We start from the raw sequence: 17,528 nt of genomic DNA, 5'->3' as shown, positions 1-17,528 counted from the left end.
AATCAAGGAATATTCCACATGTTGTTTGAAGAAAAATGGAAATACCGGAGGTAAACAAGTAGATTCCCCGCATACTGTAATCACACATTCCTGTTGGTGTTATTGCTGTGGGCTGGCCTACATACAGAATTTGTTTGCTTCTTGAGTCTCTATTTTTATGCTGCATAATTTTGGAAATAGAATTGGACTAGAAGCAAGTGATAAATATGTATATTTTGTTTAAGTTTTAAGTGGAAAAGTAAAGAATAACGGACCTGATTTTGGCTTTATAAATTTTTTGTTTAAAATTACAAGAACAGCCTCCCCTAATGCTAATAGTTATCATGTTAAGTAGTGTTACTCTTCTTCAAGGCCGTGGGTGTGGTCAGTCCTTGGTATCTGTTTAAAGTTTGTGTTGGGACAGTTGCTGTGTTGTAGCTAAATTCAGTGGCTTACAGAAACAACCGAGAGGGGTAGGGTTTGATTTAGCTCCTGCTTTCAGAAGATTTAGTTCAAGATTGTTTGGCCTCAGGTGACATGAATGTGTCAGGGAGGAGAGCATTCACATCCTGATAGACAGGAAGTCAAGAGGGGGCAGGCAGAAGCAGAAAGGGAACAAGGTGCCCTCCCCACCCCCAAAGAGCATCACCAACAGGGCGTCTAGACTTTCATACAGGAACCTGTGGGAGACATTTCAGATTCAAGCCATAATGGGAGCTTCCTTCAACTAGTTAATCATGGAATTATAAGTGAATTTCAGTATTACCCAGGTTGGAACCTAAACTTGGAGATACCCCTGCCCTTCAAACGCCACAGACACCTATCTACAGGCAGTAGGTAGTTTTGTTTTAGATGAACAGAGTCATTTGTCATGGCACAGGAAAACGAGTCCCCCACTCCCCCACAACATCCTTTTAGGGAGGTGATTTGTCAGTGGGCGCCTATATCCTTGAAGTTCGTGTAGTTGAATTCCTCACAGAATTTATCAGATGGCATTGCACAGTATATTTGTGTAGGGTTGTCATAGCACCATATAAAATAGCAATAAATTGACAAATAGAAATGCTAAAATGCAATCAAAGAGTGCTTAAATAGATTCAGCTGGTGGAATGAAGTGACGTTATTAAAACCTCTATGCTTGTACAGGGTTAGGGGATAAATAGTGGGGGTCAAAGTCATACGGAGGATGACATGCACATGTGGGGATATGCTGGCATGACAACACTCCCTTAGCGTGGCTGAATTTATTACATAGAACTCACCAGACTGCACCACAGGAAGCACTGTAGTGTGTCAATGAGGAGCATGGAGCCTGACAACAAAACGGCCTGGCTTCAAATTGCAGCCCAAACATTTGCTGCTAGGACACATCTGGGACACATCACGGAATTCTTCGTGCCTTAGTTTGCTTGCCTGGAAGATGGGAACAAAAACAACGCTTTGCCCTTGGGTTGTTGTGAGTTTCTAAGCACATGAGTTAATGTGTGCAGACACTTTCACGCTGCTTGGCACAGAGGAAGTGCTGTATGGGATTTTATGAAGGGAGGCACCGTGCTGGAGATAGGTTAATTGTGGGAGAGGCACAAGGCCTCATCTGTAGAAAGCTCAGGCTAGAGCAGTGGTTCTCAACCTGTGGGTCACCACCACTTTGGAGTTGGAATGAGCCTTTCATAGGGGTCGCCTAAGACTACAAGAAAGCACAGATATTTACACTGTGGCTCATAACAGTAGCAAAACTAGTTATAAAGTAGCAACGAAAATAATTTTATGGTGGGGGGATCATGAAAACATGAGGAACTGTATTATAAGGTCTCATGGTTAGGAAGGTCGGGGACCATTGCTCTAGAGGGTGGAATGATATTTCTGATAAACAGATTACTAATAAAAATCATGACAAGCGGGGTGTTGGTAGCACACACCTTTAATCCCAGCACTTGGGAGGCAGAGGCAGGCGGATCTCTGTGAGTTCGAGGCCAACCTGGTCTACAGAGCGAGTTCCAGGACATCCTCCAAAGCAATACAGAGAAACCCTGTCCCGAAAAACCAAAAAAGAAAAAGAAAAAAAAAAAGACAAATGCTATGAAAACAAAACAAAAACAAGGTTTTCTTAGAATAACCAGGGCAGAATCTAGTTGTATTGTTAAGTCTTCTGTGAGAGAACATCCAACGTGACTTGGTATTTCACAATGAAATTTCCTTTTCAAATTTGGGGAAATCCGAGTTTGCGGAGTTGGCTTCTGGTGAAAGTCCTCAGGCTGTGTCATCCAGTGACAAAGCAGAAGGTAGGATACCAGTGTAAGAAAAGGGTATGTATCAGATTTACATTAATAACAAGTATGGTCTCCTGAAAACTGACCCATGCCTGTGATAATGACACTAATTACATGTCCCTCATAGTATAGCTACCTGTTAATAGGTTGAGTTCTTGAGAAGCTGTGTGGCCAGGGGTCTTCTTGGTGGGGATCAGAGAGGGGATTGGTGGGTCAAGATGCAATGTCTCTTTTCTCTTACATGCATGTGCCGTACATATTTTCTTTAATTAAAAATAAAGGGTACTCTTGTGGGGATGGTGCTGTGGTCTCAGCTGATCCATGAATAGCAAGCTCATGAGCAGAGCCTCCCTATATGTTGAACCTATTGTTTTAGTCGTACCAAAGCAGCCTAGCATATATAAGCAGTGTGCACTACTGAGGCACATTGAACCATGTGTCCTTGCCCTGTGCAAGTTGATGGTTAACACTCTGTGCCAACCAGAATGACTGTTTCATGATCCGTTCCCTTCTGAGTGATTTTCTAGGATTTATATTTACAATTGCTCAGAGAAGGAGAGAAGGTTGTGAGTGCATATGAGGCTGAGAGAAGAATGAAGGCTGGGGAGAGAATGAGGCGCTGTGGTCAAAGAATTCCCGGGTATCAGTATCAGTGTTTAGAAACTGGGGCGGAGTAAGGAGGGGGAGGGGAAGGAAGGATGGGGGAGGGCAAGCAAAGATGGGGGAGGGGAAGGAAGGCTGGGGAGATCACAAAAAGGTGATGGAGTCAAGGAGAGGAGGGGTGAGGAAGGATGAGGGAGGGTAAGGAGAAGATGAGGATGGCAAAGAAGATGTTACTATATATCATTCTGTTTCTCTGTACCCGAATCTACATCATAGTAATGAAATTTTATTTACTGAAAGTATAAGTAAGTATATATTGTAGAAATTACCCACAAGAGACAAACAAGAAACCCGGATGAGCCAAGTAGTTTTCCACCGCCGAACTGGAAGCCGGAAAGCCGGAAAAGAGAGCGAGACTTCCGCTGTTCAGTCTTTTATACCTTCCTCTGTAACGACCCTAGCCATGCCCAAAAGTGGGCCTGGCTAGTGATGCAGTTTACAGCCTATGTCTGTATACGTCTTTAGTCATGCCTAAAGTGGGTGTGATTAGCGGTGTGGTAAACAGCCCTGTTATTACCTCATCTGTATGCACCTCTAATAAGTCACATGGCTAATGGCGTAGTTCTGTTTTCCTCCTACAGTTCCCCTTTTAGTCTAAAAAGGATATTTAAACTTAAAACAACTAACTTGTGTCAATGAACAAAATGTATCAAACATCTATCCCATCTAAATCTAAATTTATCTGAAAGAAACACCCAAGTCTGAACACTTCTTTCCAATCCCAACTGTAAAATAATTGAAAACTAACACTAACAGGTGTAAACTATCCTATAATATCAATAGTAGGGAGAGAGGGCGTGGAATTCTCAAAACTACTTCCTGCTGAGATGGGACGATGATAATCTCATGGGGACCTGTAAGAAGAAAAATGTTAGTGTAACAAAATCTCAGTAGATCAGACAGTCTCTGTTTGGCAGGAGATGCTTGACTGAAGTTCCTGACTGGAGTTCTAGTGTTGATTGAAGCTCTCGTCTGAAGCTCTAGCCAGATTGTAGAAGGTGTGCTGTTTCAGTTCCTTGGTCTGGAGTTGTGTCAAGTGATGTAGTTCCAAGCCAGTTTCAGGATGGTGCTTGTCAGGTGGAGTCGATGATGTGGGGCAGTTCAGATGCATCCAGTCGAATCAGGTGGAGTCAAGGAAGTGGATCCAGGAAGTCCTGTGTATATGTCAATAAAGCACTGTTGGCCAATAGGGAAGCAAGATAGGTGGAACTAGGAGTCCAGGAGGAGAAACACAGGGAGTCATCATGTAGCCTGCCAGGGAAGTAGCCTGCCAGATGTCCGTCTGGTAAGAGAAATACTTAAATGGGTTAAATACTTAAGTCCGAGCTAGCCAGTAAGAAACAAGCAAGGCCAACAGCTTCATAATTAATACAGCGTCTTGTGTGTTATTTGGGGATTACAACGTGGCAGAGCCCAGGTGACTGGTGGGGAAAAACCAAAGCTGCTGGCAAGGAAAAGGCTTCTCTCTACAACTTTTATTCATTTTTTTCTTTCATTAAGAGAAATTTAAATATATTCTATGTAATCCCTAATTGGCAGGAACATTTAAGGCTCATTTTAGAGAGATATGTCTGAATTGATATTAAAAGAAAATACTGTAGCATTTCGTGAGTTAAACCCCAGATCCGAATGATGGATTTCTCAGTGCAGGGACTGACAGAGAGTCGTGGGCCTCACAGGAATAACCTCCTTATGCCTTTGGTGCTGGATTTCTTACACAGAACATGACTGGTTGAGCTTTGTGAGGGGTCCATGGTTTTGAGAGCTGAAGTAAGATATGCCCACACAGAAGGAGCCGCCATCCTCTGTCCTCCTCTGTAAGAAATCTTAGGTACTTCCTCAGGACAGGGTAGGTTAGCTTCTGTCACCTGTGGCTGCTGTAACAAATGACTCCAAACTAGGTGGCTTTACATAGCAGAGGCGTATTCACTCCACTCACGGTTCTGGAGGCTGGAAGGCTGGACCGATGTGTTGGCAAGACCACATGCCTTCCTTGGAGGCTGTAGGGGAGAGTCCTTTCTTTGCCCTCTTCTGGAGGCTGCAGACATTTCTTTCTTTTTCTCTTCTCCCAGGGTCCCATGGCCTCCTTGTCTTCTTCATCTGTGTGAGTTGGTTCTCTGCTTCACTCTTGTAAGTAGCCTGCCCCTTGATTTAAGATCTGCCCAGAGAATGCAGGGTACTCTCATCTCCTGATCTTTATTTAAGTCCATTTGCGTTGATCTTCACTGAATGGGGTCCCAGTCACAGGACTTAGGAATTAGGGTGTGAACATGCCTTTCTTTAGCATGGGAAACACATTCAACTTGCAATGTCTTATTTTATTTTAAATTGTGGACATGTGTGTAGATTTGTCTACCTGAGTGCACTGCCCACAGAGGGCAGAGGAGAATGTCAGATCCCCCTGGTTCTGGAGTTACAGGCCACCCTAAGCCACCTGACATAGATGAATGGAACTAAACTCAGGTCCTCTGGAAGAGTGGGAAGTACTCCCATCACAAATAATTTTGATGAGGTTTTTATGTAGAATGACTTACTCTGTATAACCCTGCAATGGTTTTGGTTTGTCCCCACCAAAAACTCACATTGTACGGAGTCCTTATTGTGCTAGCATTAACACTTGACAATTATGTCTGGAAGGGTAGCCTTAGGAAGTCAGTAAGGCTAAATGATACCATTGAGGGTTGAGCCTAATCCATGGGACTGTGGCTTTGCTAGAAGAGAGACCTGAGCTGGGTGTGGTGATACCTTGGGATATCCCTGCCATGTGATGCCCTGTAATACCTGGGGATTCTGCAGAGTTCCCACCAGCAGGAAGTCCTCTTCAGATGCTAGAACTCTGTGTTGGATTTCCCATCCTCTGTAACCATCAACTATGTAATCCTATGGTCATAATCAAGGATTTAGGCTGCGGCATTCAGTTACAGCAACAGAAAACTGATGAAGACATTTCTCAGTGTTCTTGAGTATAACAGCAGGACCAAGGCTTGATTATTGTCATATAACTATTCCTGCTTTTAGTCTGTGTTTAAATAAAGTCACTTAGTGAACTGATCCACTTACTGAAGTAGCAAGTTAGCTGTGTTGTATGGTTAGTTAGTGGCAAGCTCCCATTCTCTGACCCCCAGACAGGCTTTATTTGTGCAAGAAAGATGTCACCACATACCCTGTTTTTGTCTAAAGATTAAAAAAATTTATAATGAATATGAAAAAACTATGTACAATAAGTACAATAACTATATGCAATATATTCATGGCAATCAGTACATTAACAATGTCTAGTCCAGAAGCATATGACAAATTCCGAGAAAATAACTCCTTTATCTATTCTTTCTTGATGAGTCCAAAGTCTTGTACCTAATTTACTTTCTATTCTAATTTGCATATCAAATTATTTTTAATGTCTTTTAAACCTATTACACTTAATACATCTATAGTGAGTTTCTTTACTGATTCTGGTAAACAGGGAAAAGTATAACTATGCTATTTAGTCTTCAACTCCCTCAGAAACCCAATAAGGAAATAATATTAACTGAGTAATTAATTGAGGAATTGCAAGCAAGCGGCTTCAAAAAAAAAACTGTGAGAAATGACAGAAACTGCTGGCTGCTTGGTCCCCTGACTGGGTGTTCCTGCTTCCTTGGATTAAGTGTGGGCAAACGCCACACAGTCAGCCATAGGGGCTGGAGATACATAGCTCTGGTGTTGGCCTTGAGAGTGAATGGGGTTTCCTGGGTGAGGAATCAGTCACGGTGAGCACTGCAGCCTCCATCTCAGAGTGGAACCCACCCAAGGAGGGAAGGAAGCCTGGGATGGCGCCAGATCTCTACGGAGTTTCTGAGGAGGGGGAGAAGATGGGGGGGGTGTTGGGGAGACGACCAGGGAAGAAGCCCTTTTCAAGATGATCTATCTCATCAGTGGGCACTTACTCAGTCTGCCACAGAGGAAAGTCAGCCCTCCAGGACGACTTCCGATTCTCTGCCATTGCTGTGCCCAAGCCCCGGGAGGTAAGGGATAGGAGATCAGCAGACAGAGCACTGCATTTTCAGGTGCCCTTCCCTGGGGCCTCAAAACAAATGTTGGAAAAGGCTTCTATCTATCTGCCTTGTGGAGTTAGCAGCTCTTGTCCTTTTTGTGTTTTGTTTTTCAACTGTAAGACCTCAGCTTGCAAACGCCAGGACTACACAGAAAACTAATGCGAAGGTCTCCCAGGTCACAGAAGTCACTTTCCTCTGTCACATGACCCAACTTGTCACAGCAGGCTGACCCTGGATCCCCCAGGGTTCCTGAAAGTGGAGGATTTTGAAGGGCGGTCCCAGGAGCTGGCGAGAAGAGGGCCTTGCAAGTTCGGACTGGGAAAGTCTTGCTTCTTTTTGCCTGCACAACCCGCACTGGCTCTCTTGATGGCCATGAAGGAGGAGAGCAAGGGCAGGAAGTCATGTGTGCTGGGCACTTCCTGTGTGCCAGGACTGCAGACTCTAGGGTTGGAGGCTGAAGTCCCCGAGGCCCTTCCCCTCTCCTCACTCACATCTCCATAACCTAGTCCCCCGATTCCCACCGTGAGCTCATTTCTCCCTCCCCTTACTGAATCTGCTCCAGGTACATTGGTAGTTGCTCCTCTGGGTCCTAGTTCTTCTCCTGCTCTTCCTTCTAGAATGTTCTATCCGCATCTTGGCCTATATGCTTCTTAATGTCTTCCTGGTCTTGGTCTGAGTATTCTATTTGGAACTACCACCCGCCTCACCATCGCACCCTTTACATTTTCTTCATTATATCCTCCAGCTCTGGTGTCTGTTTATTCACCGGGGTGCGAATTCCTTTATCATGTATGTATGTATGTATGTATGTGTGTATGTATGTATGTAAAGTGAAAAAAATTCAACAAATGTGTTTATTGCCTTCTTAATGACATGTAGACATTTGGGCAACACTTTATGGTTAGTTGTGAAACTTTTTATTCAGACCTGAGAAAGTGTCTCATAACTCACATCTTATATACGGCTCCAGATCTGCTGAAGAGAAGCAGAGGAACCAGCACACAGCATGGGGAGACAATGGGGTTAGGCAATCCAAATGGCCAGCCTTGGCTTTAGTTATTATTTTTTCAGTCTATGAATTATACCCTTGGGTGTTTGGCCTGAAGTAGAGGTGTGCAAGAGAACACTGTGTTGGTTTTACCTGGCCTTTAGCTCCAGAGCTGCCAGTTGTGAAACTCAGGTGTTGGTGTAAGGATTATAGGAACTCTCAGCGCGTCAGCAAGGAATGCCGCAAACTGAGTTTGTTATCTCTCTGGAAACATTATCCCAGGGTTCGAGGTCTTACCAGTGCTTCCCAACTACTGTGACTAAGTAATACATTAGTTTTTACAAAGGCCATTTATTTCTCTTCCAGTCCTAGAGGAAGGAGGTCCTTTGAACCAAATTCCCTGCTTGCCTTTCAGCTTTTACTCTTGTTAGCAACTGCATGACCTACCTCCTACCTGCTAACCCCTGCTGATATCGAAGGCCTGCAGATTCCAGAGTGCTTCATACTACCACAAGAACATCATACTATCACACGGTACATCATACTATCACACAGTGCTTCATACTACCACACAGTGCTTCATACTATCACATGGTACATCATACTATCACACAGTACATCATACTATCACACGGTGCTTCATACTACCACACAGTACATCATACTATCACACAGTACATCATACTATCACACAGTACATCATACTATCACACAGTGCACCATACTTTTCTATTTCACAGTTCTGTGGATTTGTTTTTACCCCCCTTGGAATGCCTTCTCATCACGACTGCTCCTTGACTCCCTTTCAAATTTCAATGCTTATATCAATAGTCGTCTTTCCATTGCAACCTTTTCTGTCTCTTTCGCCTTTCAGATTAGCCACTGCTGTCTGTGAGCCCCTAGCATACCCTGTCTCTACTTATCCCATTTATTTCTGTAGTGCCCAGCAGAGACCATCACCCCCCAAGTGCCCTATCTCTGCTTACTGAAGGAGGTGACATTCCACAGGTGGCTAGGCTAGCTGGCTCTCTTCACTCTGTCATGAAAGACACATACCACGGTGTGACGCATTTCAGATTTCACTCCTCCAAGCCCCAGTCAATGTCGGGGAGAAGCCAAGAAGCCTGGGGTTTCAGAAATCATGATGGGTGATCTCAGAGTGTCTCGGGTAATCTTCACATGAATAATTGAGAGTTGATTGTGGCATCATCAATTAGTCATGGAGGTCAGTCTTCTTTCATTAGAATGCAACTTCCTGCAGGTGCAGCTTTGTTCACCTATGTCTGAATTAATTTTTTTAAAAGTACATTGTCAAAAATAGTATGGGTGCTCAGAACGCTGAGAATCAATTCATCAAGTATATCAGGTTCCCGAGTGACCAAAGGCAAAGCTGGTGTTCAGGAAACCCATTTGCTCTCATTAATAAAACAATCTTATCCATATTAAAGTAACAGTAGATGGAAGATAGGAAAGGATCTATTAGTGTGGTCCAGCTGTGGGCCTCTAAGATCGTTCTTTCCTTCACAGAGCTCATGAATAATAAAATAAATCGGTGTGACACCAGGGAATAAGCTGTAAAGTGTCACAAAATGCCAGGAACAAAATCCACCCAAAGTGCTCTTTTTCTTCCTGAGGACAAGCCTAAAAGAACTTTTCTGATTACCCGACAGTCCATTTAATCCCCAGGAAACATTCCTTTGTTAGAGTTTCAAGGAGAATTACTTGAAATAATCCTTTGTACAATGTGCCTGGTTCTATTTTAGTTTTTAAATCGTGTCCCCTTTCTTTTTGAATTTGTTAAAAAAAATAAAAAAAGACGACATCTAATCAATGGCCAAGTAGAAGTGGTATGGCCAAGCCTGAGTTTCTTTCTCTCAGGGATGAAGTTACCTTTTGTGCAGGGACTCTTTTAAAAGACTTGAAAGATTCCAGGAGCTGAGAAAGAATAATAAAAAGCCCCGAATGTTATAATTAAACTGTGTAGACTTAACCATCTCTCTTGAGTATTATTGAAGAGAAGCAAGGTTTTTTTTTTTTTTTTTTGGCCAATTTCATGTATGATGCTCACAGTGACCTAGATTTTATGAGCAATGGACATTTCTTAGATAAATGCTTGCAAGGATTCCCAGCCTCTGGTCAAGACAAGACACGGTCCTGGTGGTACAGGCCTTGTTAGCCACTTATCAACAAGAAAGTAGCAATCAATGTTTAAGGCAAGAGTTTTGTGTCCTGGGACTCATTTGGATATGCCCATGCTGTGGCTTAAAATGTATCAAACATAAAAAGAAAACAAATCAAGGGGAGTTCAACTTGGAAAATAAAGTGACATTTAGGACTCTGCCAAGTGTAGTCAAGAGCTCTTGAATGAGACTGGTGGAGGCCACCCCTGCCTGGTTCTAGAGTGTGCCTGGTACACAATTATTCAACTTGAGCTCATCAGGCCCAGGCACCTAACTGTACTTCTCTTGTGTGTTTCTAACTGAAATATTTTCTGTTCTACATCTCTCCTATTTTTCCTCTCTTTCTTCTCTTAATGGGGGGTAGAGAAGCGGGTGGGGGCAGGTGTAACTTCAGTGCAATTCCCAATTCCTTTCTTCCACAGAATGGTTCAATCCCAAACCCAAATGCCAAATGAATTAATTAACAGTCAGCATGGACACCAACCACACTCTAGTTCACTGTCTAGACAAACCATTTTCTACCTTTCAAAATGGATTGCTTGATTTTTTTCTACCCAGAGGTTATTTTTGATATTTAAACAGAGTCAACCACATAGTCACTCTTATGAATATTGAAAATGTTCTAATTTGTGAGTGGCCAGTTAGAAGGATGATCTATGAGACCTGCCCACACTTTCATCTCTTCAAAAGAGAACACTTCTCTTAGAGTTATTTTTTTAATTCCATTTATATGGGAGGGGAGAATGGTGAATTCCATGAGTACATTTTAAAACAAACGTTTAGTTAAAAATAATACCCAATTTGGCCTTAACTAGAGCATGGCAGAAGTAACAAAAGGCAGTTGATGTGATATGAACTAAGAGCTTGTGTGAAGTTGCCAGCACATTATCTTCGTATCTTTAACCACGAGGACTTTGCTTGCAGAAATGGCTCTTGACAAAGTTAAGTGGTCCTATACATTGTTTGGGAAATTGCCCTTATTTTGTGCGCTTCTTGTTCAAGTAATGGAACCCATGAGCAGTAGATAATTGTAGCAACCTCATCTATCAAAGAATATTAGAAGTCAACAGCTATAATCTGAGCCACTTGCTTTCCACAGCTTTTCTCTATATTTTTGGTTCAAATTGTCAGTTGTTACCTGTAAGCGTCCCCATTTCCTGTGGTTGATAGAAGCAGAAAGATTTAAGTAAATCAGGAGGTGAACGGTGTTCTGCAGCTGGCATACCACAGCAGATGATAACGGCTCCCTGAATAGGGAAAATCATGGTTATTCGTGCTACATTGTATGCTACCATTACTGGTGCAGTGGCTGGGTGGTTTTTTTTTAGAGGTAGTCTGGGCAGTTGAAAACAGAGTTTAAGAGGGTCAGAAATAAACTCTCATAGCCGGAGAGTAAAAACAGGTAGCAGTTCAGTATTCTGACCTACTTTCGTTCATCTCGCATATCCCCGAATTGAAAGGGGGACAGGGAGGTACTCTATAAAAAGCTTGGTTATAGGTACTTCTTTATTTACTATACTATATAATACTACTTTCCTAGTTAGGTTTAGCTGTCACTCTGACCCAGCCTTGAGCCATCTGAGAAGAGAGAAAGGGATTGCCCATATCACATGGGACCGTGGCATGTCTGTGGGGTTGTCTTGATTATTAATTAATATAGGAGAGCCCAGATCACTGTGGCCTATACCATTCCCTGGTGTATGTCGGAGTGCTGGGCGGTATAAGAACACTGGCCGAGCAGAAGCCAGTGCACAAGTAAGCAAACAACGACCTTCCATGGCTTCTGCTGTACTTCCTGGGCTGTGAGCAAGTTCTCTAATTAGAGAAAATAATGCATGGAATAGCAAGGAGCCCTGCCTTCAGGTTCCTGCGCTGGGTTCTGTCCCAACTGCACTCAGTGATAGACTGGTCTGGGGGTGTAAGATAATGTCATCCATGAGCTCTAAGTAGATTTGGTCAGTGCTGTATAACAGGAACAGCAGTGAAAATAGGACACTGAGATATCTTACCTTGTCCTAACCATCCATCCTACCCTACTCTATCCTACCCTATTTTATCCTATCCTACCCTATCCTAATCATCAATTCTATCATATCTATCTATCATAGTCACACCATCTTATCTTCCTTCTCTTCTCCCCTCCCCTATCCCCTATCCTATCCTATTTACATCATCATATTGTACCTATCCTACCATGCCCTTCCTACCCTACCCTACCCTACCCTACCCTTTCCTGTCCTATCCATCCTTTCTATCCTATCCACCCTCTCCTATTTACACCATCTTATTCTACCTACCCTATCCTATCCACCCTACCCTATCCTATCCATCCTGTCTATCCAATCATAATCATCCTGTCCCATCCTCTGTAAACTTGGTTATAGATGTAAAATATTCATGGTATAAAATAAAATGTTAATTCTGCTGGAATCATTGTAAATACCTTTGAGTTGTTTTCTTAATAAAAATAGCTCAGTACAATTCTCAAAACAATTATGTATCTATATATTTACACATGATTGATAAGTACTGAATTAATATATTTGATTATGATTATATATTTTATGTAAAATGATAGGATTATATCACGCCTATTGCATGATGCTTTGATTTCCCCCCTACTTAATGTATATCTATGTTCATAATTATTCAGTTATAACATGACATTTGATTGGCTGCCATATATCCCATTAACTACATTCTCTATTCTCCAACAATTAGAAGATTTAAAAAGCTTTCCATTCTCAGTGATGCTTTAAAGAATTATCTCGGTAGATGAGATCTGTGATAACTTTTTAAATTAAATTAAAATCATGAGGTTTTTATTTTCGGTGAAAAGGGTCCTGCACGGGGAGGACAGGCCAATGCCCACTCATAGCACTATGAGAAAAACCCTGCTTCACTCTTTCTGTTAGCATCAACTGCCAAATCCTGTTCAGGGTGGTAGAGCCCCAGAGAGACAGCTGAGGCAAGGGTAGGCGCTATGAGTCGTTGGCACCTCTGCGTAGCACTCTGGAGCCAGCTCTAGGAGGGAGCATGGTCCCCATTTGGGGAGTAGAGTGCTTATGGTTGGGGAAAGGCACACAGGCCCCTGGATGAGCAGGATGGCTGGGTCAGTATTCGATGGGGGAGGCTAGATGGTTAGGTGGGACTTAGATGTTTTATCTTAGTACTGTCTCACTAGCTATGCTGTGCTGTTCATTTTAATGCCTTTAAACTCTCTTTTCTCTCATGGTGTTCTGATATAGAATAATTAGTGTAGTTCTCCCAAAGAGATTTTAAATCCCTAGGGGGATAAGAACAATGGAAGTCCCCAGAGGACTGTAGGGTTAATGGAGAGAAAGCCCTAATTAGCAGGGGCAGGTAAACTCCCTCTCCCCCAACACTGAGAGCACCCAGTGTGTGCTTTTAATTTTATACATGGTTTTTCTTAAGAGAGAGATGTGGGCCTATTAACACCACCCCTGCCTCATTTGAAACCACTAGTTTAAACATTCAATGTAAACGGCCAAAGTTCTATTGCTTTACTTATTTATTTATTTATTTATTTATTTGTAGAGGTATTATTTTGGGGACATTGAAGTGACTGGTAATTTCCCAACTTGACTATTAGATCCCCCACCACAAACCGTTCTAGTGTAGCCTTGTCACTACAACCCGTGGGTGCTCAGAAGACGGGAAAAGGCTGTTGGCATCCCTATGCAGTCCTTCGCTGATAGGATGGCAGATGATAATTTACTCTTGGGGACTGGTCCTCCCATGGCTTCTTGCTCTGCACTCTGCCTAAGCAGAGGCTGGATGAAAAAGCTGCTGGTGGCTTTGTCGTGCTCAGTGGTAAGGCATTTTACTCAACTGGAAATTTCCTGCTCTGGGAACTCCGGGCCCAGTGGCAGCTGCACATGTAGGCCTCCGGTTGTCGGAGCATCCTTTTGCTGGCTAATGGAAAAGCTGTGTCTCCGATTCCGTTATCAGATAAGGGCGCAGGGCCGGGACATGGAAACACCACTCTCCTAATCGGTGCCTCATCCCACCATGCCTCCCACAGTATGATTTTTCCGCTATGGCATCTTAACAAATATGTTTACATAGTTCAGCCGTCATCCAGTAGACTCACAGATAAAGGAAGGTGATACTTGATACAGTTATTTTATTGAAAACTACAATTAGTTAATTAGAGTGGTATCACGTGGTTCTCTGTTGTGTGTAGTCTACACAAAGGTAGAAATTCAATAGCAGATATTCAAAATGGCAGTCACATGAAGGTGTATTTCTAGTGGATAAGGATGCTTGCAACTGAGATTTCGGGCTGTGGGTGAGGGACGTGGGGGGATGTCAGGTCATCCTTGAAATCAAATTAAGATTGGCTGGAAAATTGGAAGTAGAGTCTGAATACCGCTTTGTCTGGATAGTGTATAAAAGTAGGATAAAGTGGGGGGGATAACTGTGCGCATTTGTATCACTGTTAGTGTATTGCTCTCCAAACTGGATTTAAACTTCTGGAGAGGAGCTGGTGGGGGTGACTCAGTGGGGGAAAGTGTTTGACACACAAACTTTAGGACTCAAGTGTCAGTCCCCACTGCCCATATAAAAGCCAAGTCTGGCAGCAGGTCCCTGCAACCTCATTGCTGAGGTAGAGACAAGCAGACCTCAGGGATTGCTGGTCAGCTAGTGTATACCAGCTGGTGACATGCAGGTCAGTGAGGGTCCCTGCCTCATAAAACAAGGTAGGGAAGTGATTGAAGAAAACATCCCGATACAGCCCTTGCCTATACATACATGCATATCTACACACACATACAGGCACACAAACATGGGAACACACACACGCACACACACACGCACATACACATGCACACACACACGCACAAAGGCACATGCATGCATGCTCACACACACATGCACACATGCATGCTTGTACTCATGCACTCACACAAACACAAGGTTCTTGGGAACACTCGTTTAAAGACTATAGATTTGAATGTTTTGTAGTTTTCATAATAAGTAGAGATTAAAGATGGACCATTTATGGAAATTCTCCCATTACCTTGTTAATGCCTAAGCATTTTGGCACAAGGACAAACTAATTTAAACAAAACAATATTGAATACAAAAATGATTTATCCAGGGACTACTATGCACCCAAGCCTCCCCTGTGCTATTATGGTACACACCAACACTGCAAGGCACTTGTAATTAATCTCATTTTATAGCCGAGTAAACAGAGACCCAGTCAGGTCAAATGAAAGAGCTAATAAGTGGTAAAGGAGAGAATGAAGCAGGTCGATGGGAAACTCTGCCACATCAGACCCTTCTCTGGAAGCCTTTGCATATTTCTGTATCAGAAAGGGATCTGACTCATCGAATTCACAATAAGACCATGTTGATTACATGATGGCAATATTTAATGCCATTCAATTTCGTTCCTCTAAAGGGGGAAAAACCCATTCACGTGCATGATTGCTATGTCCCCCCCCCTTTTGCATCTGTTTTGTGTTTGGAGGTTTATAGCCATGTATTGATTTTCTTCATTATCTGAGTTTTATGCACCTAATGATCCTTATTAGCATGCTTAGTGACCTTTAAAATTTTTGCAATAAGAAATGCACCCTAAACACTTCACCTCAGTAACTTTTTGCCTGGTAAAATGCCTTCAGTGACCACGCTACAGCCATTTATACTCATGTATGCGAGTGCTATTCTTGCAATTACTGCTGGAGTGACAGTTTCTCTGAGGTATTTGAATGATGCAACCTGTTCAAGTTTAATGCTATCTATTATGAACTTGCTGCCTGCTGTTAATAGCTGGAAGGCATTGATTTTGTTTTCTTCTCTCTTATCTCAAGCCCATACATTTTGCTTGCGTTATTGACTGTTCTGATCATTTCATGCACCGTCTCTTTAGAAGATGTATAAATCAATGTCAGCCATGAAACTTAAGTTGTTTATTAGGCGGCCATGTAGGTTTACACCTTCGAGGGAATCATCTAATGTGGTCCGTGTCAGGTGCTGCAAACAATTGTTGACCAGGTTTGATGAAAGAGGACAGCCTTGGAACATGTCACTGCTGGAGGAGGAAAGTTCATTCAATTATTTATTTGGGTCACATGTTCTACTTGACTGGGTGCACTTTTTAATGATGTTAATTAACTTCTTCAGGGTGTTAAATTAGTTTAGGACTGCTGTGATTATAGCATGACATAAATGGGACTCTCTGTGCTAGGAGATGTGTTGGAGTTTCCACACCAAAAGGATATTTTGTACTGGATTAGTGCAAATGAAATGGCATTGCTTACATTTGAGCAGAACTCAATAGGAGACCCATACAGACTTCAGATCAATTTCACACCTAAATCACAAAATCAAAAAACAAGTGCAGGAGGCTGAAAGCCTGTCCATCATCTCATACAATTACAGAGTTCTTTCTATGCTACCCAAAGAGCATCAAATTGCACCTCTAATCCAATAAAACGTGTTTTCCATAATTAAGGCAATTATGAAATATGCCCTGCAAAATTCATTCTTGAGGGTCAGATTCAATATCCTTCTTGTGCATAAAGAAAAATTTGAATTAGTTTAGACCATGTTTTTCTCCTATTTTTGTGTGGTATTTTTATGTATATGCACATGTGTGTTCAGGTACATATAGGCAAGCATTGCCTGTGTATGTGCACATGAAGCCAGAGGTTGGTGCTGGGCATTGTCCTCTATTGCTCTCCATATTATGTTTGGAGACAAGGCCTTTTTATTTAACTTGGAACTTGTTAATTTGGGAGTGAGCATCTGAAGGTCTGTCTGTCTTCACTCCCTTCAGTGTGCTAAAGTTACAGATGTGCTTATCCACACCATTGTTTTATTATTATTATTATTATTATTATTATTATTTTATGAGACAGGGTTTCTCTGTATTATTTTGGAGGCTGTCAGTCCAGCCTAGCCTCGAACTCACAGAGATCCGCCTGCCTCTGCCTCCCGAGTGCTGGGATTAAAGGCATGTGCCACCACCGCCCGGCCCCATTGGTTTTTAAACTTGTGTAGTGGTGATCCCAATTCAGGTCCACATACTTGTGTGGCAAGCCCCTTATTGATCAGGCTGTCTTTCCAGCCCTCTGTCCTGCAATTTCTGTAGTGCCTTTGAAAACATTGTACTTGTTCAGCAGTGTTCAGAGCACTTTTCAAAGATGGAGATCTGCTTTCTTCTTGATGAGGGGTTGTACAGGGCCATAGTATTCTTGGTAAATTTCTGGGGAAATGTGTGTGTCCAGCAACATTCGGTAGCTGGTTCTTCTCACGTGTGGTGGAATATTTACTTGGGCAGGTCACCCTCAGCAAATGGTACCTGTGATCTCAAAAAATCTGTTGGGAAGTCAAAATTTAAATTCAGAAGAAAAAATGGTAATCAAAGGATCTTTAAGAA

Source organism: Mesocricetus auratus, unplaced genomic scaffold (genome assembly GCF_017639785.1).
Source record: "Mesocricetus auratus isolate SY011 unplaced genomic scaffold, BCM_Maur_2.0 Super-Scaffold_100018, whole genome shotgun sequence".
Classification (NCBI taxonomy): domain Eukaryota; kingdom Metazoa; phylum Chordata; class Mammalia; order Rodentia; family Cricetidae; genus Mesocricetus; species Mesocricetus auratus.
Note: the sequence above shows the minus strand (reverse complement) of the source record.